This window comes from Miniopterus natalensis, chromosome 5 (assembly GCF_054644295.1).
Source record: "Miniopterus natalensis isolate mMinNat1 chromosome 5, mMinNat1.hap1, whole genome shotgun sequence".
Classification (NCBI taxonomy): Eukaryota; Metazoa; Chordata; class Mammalia; order Chiroptera; family Miniopteridae; genus Miniopterus; species Miniopterus natalensis.
This window is the reverse complement of record NC_142085.1, coordinates 38199367-38207183: the sequence shown is the minus strand read 5'-3', so window position 1 is coordinate 38207183 and position 7817 is coordinate 38199367. Positions and strand designations below refer to the sequence as shown.

General features: G+C 37.1%; 1 pseudogene; it reads right to left on the bottom strand.

Moving 5' to 3' along the window:
• Positions 1-5457: 5457 nt before the first annotated feature.
• Positions 5458-5894, bottom strand: LOC107532811 (large ribosomal subunit protein uL24 pseudogene; annotated as a pseudogene).
• Positions 5895-7817: the final 1923 nt, after the last annotated feature.

The following is a 7817-nucleotide window of genomic DNA, read 5'->3' as shown; positions in this document are numbered from 1 at the left end:
TGAAAACTGTAACATTCTGAAGTCCTGTCTGCCTACCTCACCTAGCGTCACCACCCTCTCAACTTACTCCACTCCTTGTTTCCTAGGTAACATTATCTTGAATTTTGGGTTATCATTTCTTTCTTTCTTTCTTTTTGTAGTAAAAAGAAAAAACTTATATATTCCTAAATAATGTTTGTTGGGTTTTGCATGTTTGGATTTTATATAATTGGGACTGCAAACTATGTATTTTCTGTTACTTTCTTTTTCATCAGCATTATGTTTCATTCATATGGATGCATAAAACTACAGTCCATTTGTTCTCACTGCTATATATTAAGTATTCCATTATATGTATGTACCACAACTTTTTTATCTAGCCTCCTGCAAAGGTCCTTTGGGTTGGTTCCAGTTTACTATTTAAAACAGTGCTGCAATGAACATTTTAGTATGTTTGTTCTGTTGCACATATGTGAGATTTTCCCTAGACCAGGGTATTTATGTAGAATTGGAATTGCTGACTGTTAGATGGATGCATCTTTAACTGTACTAAGTAATGTCAAATTATTCCCAAAGGGGGGGTTGGACACATTTACTCTCTCATTAGCAGCATATAAGAGCTCCTGTTGTCAAGCGCAGTTATCTGTCAGACTTTAAAATGTTTGCCAATATTGTGGATGTAAAATGGTATTTCAGCCTTTTCCTGATTAGGAGTGAAGTTGGACATATTTGTATAAATTTACTAATTATTGGCTTTTCCTCTTTTGTGAAGTGGGTATCCATGCTTTTTGCCCATTTTTAGTTTGCATGTTTTTTTTACTGGATACACACACACACACACATACATACACACTGGAATATTATATATAATACTGGTATATTATATATATAATACTAATACTTTGTTCTAACTAATATATGTCAGAAATTGGAACACATAAGCTTCCCACCATACTCTACCCTGGCTTCTGTCTTTTCATACTTTTAAAAGTGTCTTTTAATAAACAGGTTCTTACATTAATACACTTGTATTTATCTCTTTTACTTTATGGATTCTACTCCTTTTTTGTCTTAAGAAACCCTTTTTGTAACACAAAGTAGCAAAGATAATTTCCTATATTTTCTTCAGAAAGTTTAGAAATTTATATGTACTTAATCCATCAGGAATTTATTTTTTTGGTTATGATGTGGGTGCATATAGAAAACAAATTGTCCAGGCATTACTTACTAAGTTGCCCATTCCTTCTACACTGCTCTAAAATTGCAGAGATGTCTTTCATGTATGTACTGTGTCCGTATCTGAGGTTTCTGTTTCATTGGTATATTTGTCTATCTCTGCACCTGTGACATACTAATGAAACTTGAAATAATCTTGAAAATACGGTGGGCAAAGTCTTTCCATCCTCACATGCACGTGTTTTCTTCAGTAGTGTATTGGCTTTTTTTTTTCTCTTTGGCTATTCTTGATCTTTTGCTATTTTGTATAAATTTTACAATTTGCTTACCAGGTCCCACAAAAACAATTTAATAAACATGTCATGCTGGTTTACTTTCTTTAATTATAATTTTTCTATAACATAACTAAGTCTGCACAAATAAATGTTAAATCATTTTAAAGGAGTGCTGAGTGATCAAGGAATGAGTTAACTCAGTAACATTATTCCTAAAAATTTAATTAGTGAAATTTCATTTTGTTTGTAAAATGAAACATCTCAGCCTGTAGGAAACCAGCCAACATCAGTGAATGGAGATCTTAAATATTCTGTCCCAGCTAGCTCATTTTTGAATAAGGTCTATCTTGGGAGAATCTAAGCTTTTAATAAAAACCAGTGAACAAGTATTTATTTAAAGGCAATTATAATGTGCCCAGCCTTGTTCTAGCTAATACAGAAAATATATAAATGGTGTAAAGTATGGTTTAGGTCTTCCAAGCATTTATAATTTATTGTGGAAACAACTGACTATCAATGAAATTCCAAAGTTTGTAGTTCTGACCACGAGCTAGTATGGAATAAACAGAAAGGAGAGAACAACGTGGATTGAAATAATCAGGACAAATTTCATATAAAGAGGGAGGGTGGTTGTTGTTGTTTGTGGGTTTTTTTTTTCAATAAGAAGGAAAGGAAGGACAAGGTCTGGTCCATAACAGACATCCAATAAATATTTGTAAAATTAGTGACATCAAGGAATGTTTGATCAAATAGGTACAAAAAGCATACATGGTGGTCCAGTGGAAAACTTGTTTGATAGGTTAGGGGGCGGAGTGAATCAAGGAAAAGCTGAGCCTCGGAGAAAGTTGATTAATCCAGGTTTAAAGCAATAAAGGTACAAGAAAAGGGTCATGGCAATGTGAAAAGAATGTAATTCCGTGAATTAAAATATTTATAAAAGGATCGATGCAATTAGTACCATATTAAGGTCACTAAATAGGAATTATGAACACGATAGTTACTATCTAATAAGAAATAACAGGAAGAGTCAAAGGTGACCCAGGTTTCCTCACCTGGGATCATGAAGTGTGATTACACTACTGATTCCTCTCCCTCTTCCACTACTCGTCTCACTTGATACTAAGCGAGGGAATGTGGAAGAAACATTTAAGTTCTGAGAAATAAGTTGTACCAGTGTTTACCTGGAAAGAGCTGTAATAGGAAAAGCGCCAACGATGACGCGCTGGACATCACTGCAGAAAGCTGAAGCGGGAAGAAGGGAGGAGAGGCTGTTCCCTGAGCACCTGCGGGGGCTCCTTGGGGGCGCCCATGACTGTTGGGAGAGAGTTAGAAGGCGCAATGAGAGAGCTGCGGATTTCTCAAGTTTGCATTATACCAGTGACTCTCATTCGATTAGAGACAGTACCATACTCCAAAAGGGAAATTGTAAATGTGCATTGGCTTCTTTACTTATCACAATGACTCTGGCGTCCTAGACACATTTCCTGTGTTGGGACCAGAGATGAAAAGCTAATGCAAGGCTCAGGACAATCTCACACAAGGAATTATTTTTCTGCCCCAACTATTAACAGATAGTGCCTCTATTGAGAAACTGTACATTATAATGATGCCAAGTAACATGATAAACTATGAGGTGTGCTCTGTCTTCTATGATATGTAAGATATCTGATAAATGACAGAGCAACTATAGTTAATGCACATTCATTTTTAAATCAAATACCGTGGCAGAAGTAAACACATAATTTTCAAACTCAAGAAAAGTACAAGCCAATGTTGAATTTTAAAAAAACTAAAAATTGAAAAAATATAGCAGTTTTATATCCTTAAAATTTCTACTGCCACACAAAAAGGTCATTGTAGGAAGCCTGATTGTTACTGTATTCACACTGTAAAGAGCTGGAGAATTTTCTCTTTTCTAAATCCCCGAAGAATGGAAATTATGAGGAAATTCAGAGAATAAAGGACTTAAAGAAATTTATCATCTGTGTTCTATGATTCCAAGAAAAATAACATATAAGTCATTCTAAAAATAGAGTTTTCTTTCCTTTGTGGAGGGAGGAAAAAAGAGCAATTATCTGAGCTGAATGCATCTCTCCCTTCCTAGCAGGTTTGCATCCTTGTTGTTGAAAATCCATTTCTTCCATGTTCTCTGCCAGAGAAAATTCTGTTTCATTAATCTAAGTGGGAATTTCCTGAATAAAAAGAGAGAGAAAGCTCACCCAGAAAAAATGGAAGATACTAAGTCAGAAGCAGCAGGAGATATACCAGGAGAGCTTTACGGGTCAGATATCAAAGGGAGTTCACCGTCAACTGCACACACCGCTGGGACACAATAATTTCCTCTCTATTATAATTACAAAAGTGGGAAAGCATCTTCTAGCCCTTCATACATAATGTATCATTCTGTCACCCATCTTGAATATTAAAAGGATTCAGGTTTGTAAAACTCATGTATTTCTGGGGAATCAGTTACAAATGAAAATATAGTGTACATTTTACTTTAAGTAAAGTAACTCATAAATTGGAAGGCCCTCCTTGTTGAAGGCGTTTGAGAAACCAGGAAGAAGGAATGAGCACGGATCTTGAATTCAGATAGCTCAAGATCAAATCCTGGCTTTGCTACTTGCTGTGTCCTTGTGCAGATATCTTAGCTTTGATACATTTTTTTTGAGGTCGCCTCATCCTTAGCCTCAGAGATTAGCATTTTCTAAGAAAACTTCACGGCAGAGTTAGTAAAAGGTGCAAAATATGCAAATTCAGGGAAAGTACAAGTTCATGTTGAATTGAAAGAGCTAAAAATGGAATAACATATAGTATAGTTTTATATTCTTAAAGTTTCTCCTGCCGGGCCTAAAGGCCGTTGTCTTCTAAAGTCTGTCTGCAAACTGAACAGTTTCTTCTTTAGCCCGTCTCTCTCTCTCAGTGTTTTCTAGCACTCGGCTAGCAGAAACCAGTTGACTCCCGATATCTCTTTAGTCAGTTTCCACAAGTTTATAAGGTTTACTTCCTAGCTTCCGAAGTACCACAGGTGACAGTTTTAACAGTTGTTTCACTACTGCGCAGCATGAGTGGCGGTTTCTTCAGCCCGCTGTAGCAGGCCGCGTGCGGTCCCAGCCTTCACGGCCAGTTCGCTCACCTTTTCCCGTCTGCGCTAAGCTTTCTGGCTGCACTGCTCCAGACTTCACCAGCAGCCCCGGGCACAGCTCTTCCAGCTTCCCCTTGCTGCCTAGTCCCCAAGCCACTGTCACACAGTTATCAATGAAGTGTAGATATTTGTCTAGATATAAGTTGAGATATTTGTTATAGCAACGCCCCACTTATGGAAACAAATTTTTATATCAATTTTTGCTTATAAAAAGCCACTCCAAAATATAGTCCCCTAAAGGCATAATCATTTATTAGCTCACAAATCTGTAGATGAGCACTTTGGGCTGGACATGTCTGGATGGTCCCACCTGGATGCACTCAGCTGGCCTCACTCACACAGATGGTGGTGGCTGGAGCAACAGGGACAGCTGGGTCACGTGTCTGCAGCCTGTAGCAGGCTAGCCTAGGCTTCTGATTGCTGAGTTCTAAGACCAACAAGGGAAAATAGGTTTCAACCTGTAATGACTTTTCAAGTCTCTGTTTGTGTCACATTTGCTACTTTCTCATTGGCCAGGCAAGTCACTTGGCCAAGCAAAAAGTCAGTGTGGGAGTTGACTGTCCATGGTCATGGCATGGGTATAAGAAAGGAAATTTTGAAAACAATCTGTCACAGGTTATGTTGCCTGAGCCTGGTTTTAAAGGACACACGGGATTTTACAGATAGTCCAGTGGGAGGGAAATTCCATTTCAAGAAGAGGGAACATTATCTTGAGAGCCATGGAAGAATAAACGTGATAATCTATTCTGAAAACATGTGTTTTTGCCCTTTCTTCATACGGCTACCATCCAACCTTGCATATTTCAAACTTCAAATTAAGAACTTAGATTATATATTTTTCCATTTTAACAGTTTTTAATGAAAGTTGTATTGAAGAATACTTTATTCCTGCATCTTCTCAACTGTTTCTCCCTTGTATTTGCCTTTTTCCTTTCCTACTGGGTGGGATTCAGCTTTACGTTCAAGGATCTTTTTGTGGTCTTTGTCCAGCTTTCGTCCAGCGATAACCACCTTGCTGGGGGGCGTGCCCACATGAATAGTTGTAAACCATTATCTTTCTCGGGCTGCACTTGTTTAATGTAAATGGCATATTTCTTCCTGTAGACCTGGCCCACTTTGCCACTTGCTGCCCTTTGTAGTTCCTTGCACAACTGAACTTCATAATCCTTTTGGATGGTCATGGATCGAACCTTGTACTTCTGTCTCAGCTCTTCGGAAAGAGAAGATGACATACTCTTCCTGTGAGTGTGAGAAGGTGCATTGAAATGCCATTTATGGTTCTTAATCCAGTTCAAAATCACAAAGAGATTGAACTTCATCTTGGCCGCTAGCGCTTCAGCGATGGCAGCAAAAGGGAGAATTTAGATTATATTTTAATGTCAAATTTGAATTCCAACCAATTTGCTTATGCCTGAAGAAGGTATCTTAAAAATCATGAAGAGAAGAGTAAAAAAACCGTCATTCATATAATTGACCCAAATTGCCTTTCAGACTTCTAAGTGTCTTCACTTTCTGAATATGGTAAAATTGCAAGAGTTCACTCACCACCAAAAAATAAATGAATCATTAATATTATTTTCATTCAAGACAATTCAGATTGGGAGTGGTGGGAGTGGTGGGCAGTACATGAAAACAGTCAGCATACTAGTGAAATTCCTTGAAAAAAATAAACTTTGTTGGCTATGATGGATTTTTGCATAGCTGGGTAGAGGAGAGACAATGTATAAGCCAAATTTGTTGGTGATGGTCAGTTTTATGCAGAAAATGGTTTTGCCAGTGATAATAGTTGACTTGTCATGTTACACATCCTACTCTATTCTTAAGTGACATCACACAACTCACCATATTTTAGTGTTCTGAAAGTGAAAGAAACATATGCATGTAGATACACTTCACATTTAACTGTAGGAGCTAGAAAAACTTGCTACCAGATCTATTTTATGCCATTATCAAGGCATCTTTTTTCAGCATGTTACCTCTGTGATCTAGATGATGAAAACTGATGTTCAGAGCAGTTGTAACCCAACTTTTGTCTTGGCTCTCTCATGACCTATCTGATATGACAGTTTGCAGAAGAAGAATGTCATACATTTGAAGATAAGTGAATTACTAAGCCGTTGTATCTGGAGTCTTTCAAAATTATTTTATTATTTTTGGCAAGGATCTAGAGAGATTGATTTTAGAATTAAATTCGAATTTGAGATTGGAAATATGGTTCAATATTTCATTTTATCAATACCCAGAATGCTGAAGGAACTTACCCAAACCTACAAAGCCAGTTAAATGCAGAGTTGAGACCCTAATTCCGACCACTCATCTTGGTCTAGTGCTCTTTCTACTACATCGTGCTGCCTCTGATCAAAATAATGTTTGCTGTACAAATAAATCCCCATTTCATAACTGTTTCAAAAAGTTATGAAAATATTTGATATCAGCCAAGCTCTGGGTGCTTCAGATAGGACAGTGAATAAGATATAGTACCAGCCTTCGTGTAGCTTATAGCCTGGTTAAAATAATCACATAGCTGATGATTTTGACAACATGTAACTATTTGTCCCTGCATTTATTCATTCAACAAGTATTTTATAAGCACCTAATATATGTCATCAATTTACTAGGCACCGAGAAAATGTCAGTGAGTCAGGAAAATTATTATTGCTCTCATGGAGCTTATAGTATAGCATTCACTTTGAATGTTTGTATTTTTCTTTAGGAATAAATATAATAATATAAACAAAATAAAATATTACATAAAATAAATATTTTATTAATATAAATATACACACATAAGTAATATAACATAGTGCAGACAATTTGCTAGTAATCAGATGTGGATTTTAATTTTGGGTTTTGCCTCTGAACAACTGAATGACGTTAGAAAAGCTACGTAACTTCCGTGGGTCCCAATTTACGAGTCAGTAAAACAAGGACACACTAAACCTGTGCTATCCAATATGGTAGCCACATGCCAACCCTGGAATCCCCATTCCTCCTGGAAGCTCTGGCTCCTTCTTGCGTGGAATAACAGTAGAGACCAAGATATGGGCACTAGGTATACCTGTTACCCTTACATTTTCTTCCAGGGCCCTGTCACTGGGCAGAGCTCTTACTGTTTCATTTCCTTGTATGTACCTGTCTTTTCTCATTGACCGCAGCCATCCCTGTCTGTTTCTGATTCTTTCGTCACTGTTACTGTCCCCATCAAGCTTCTTTCCTGATTTGCCCTTCTTTTTTACACATCC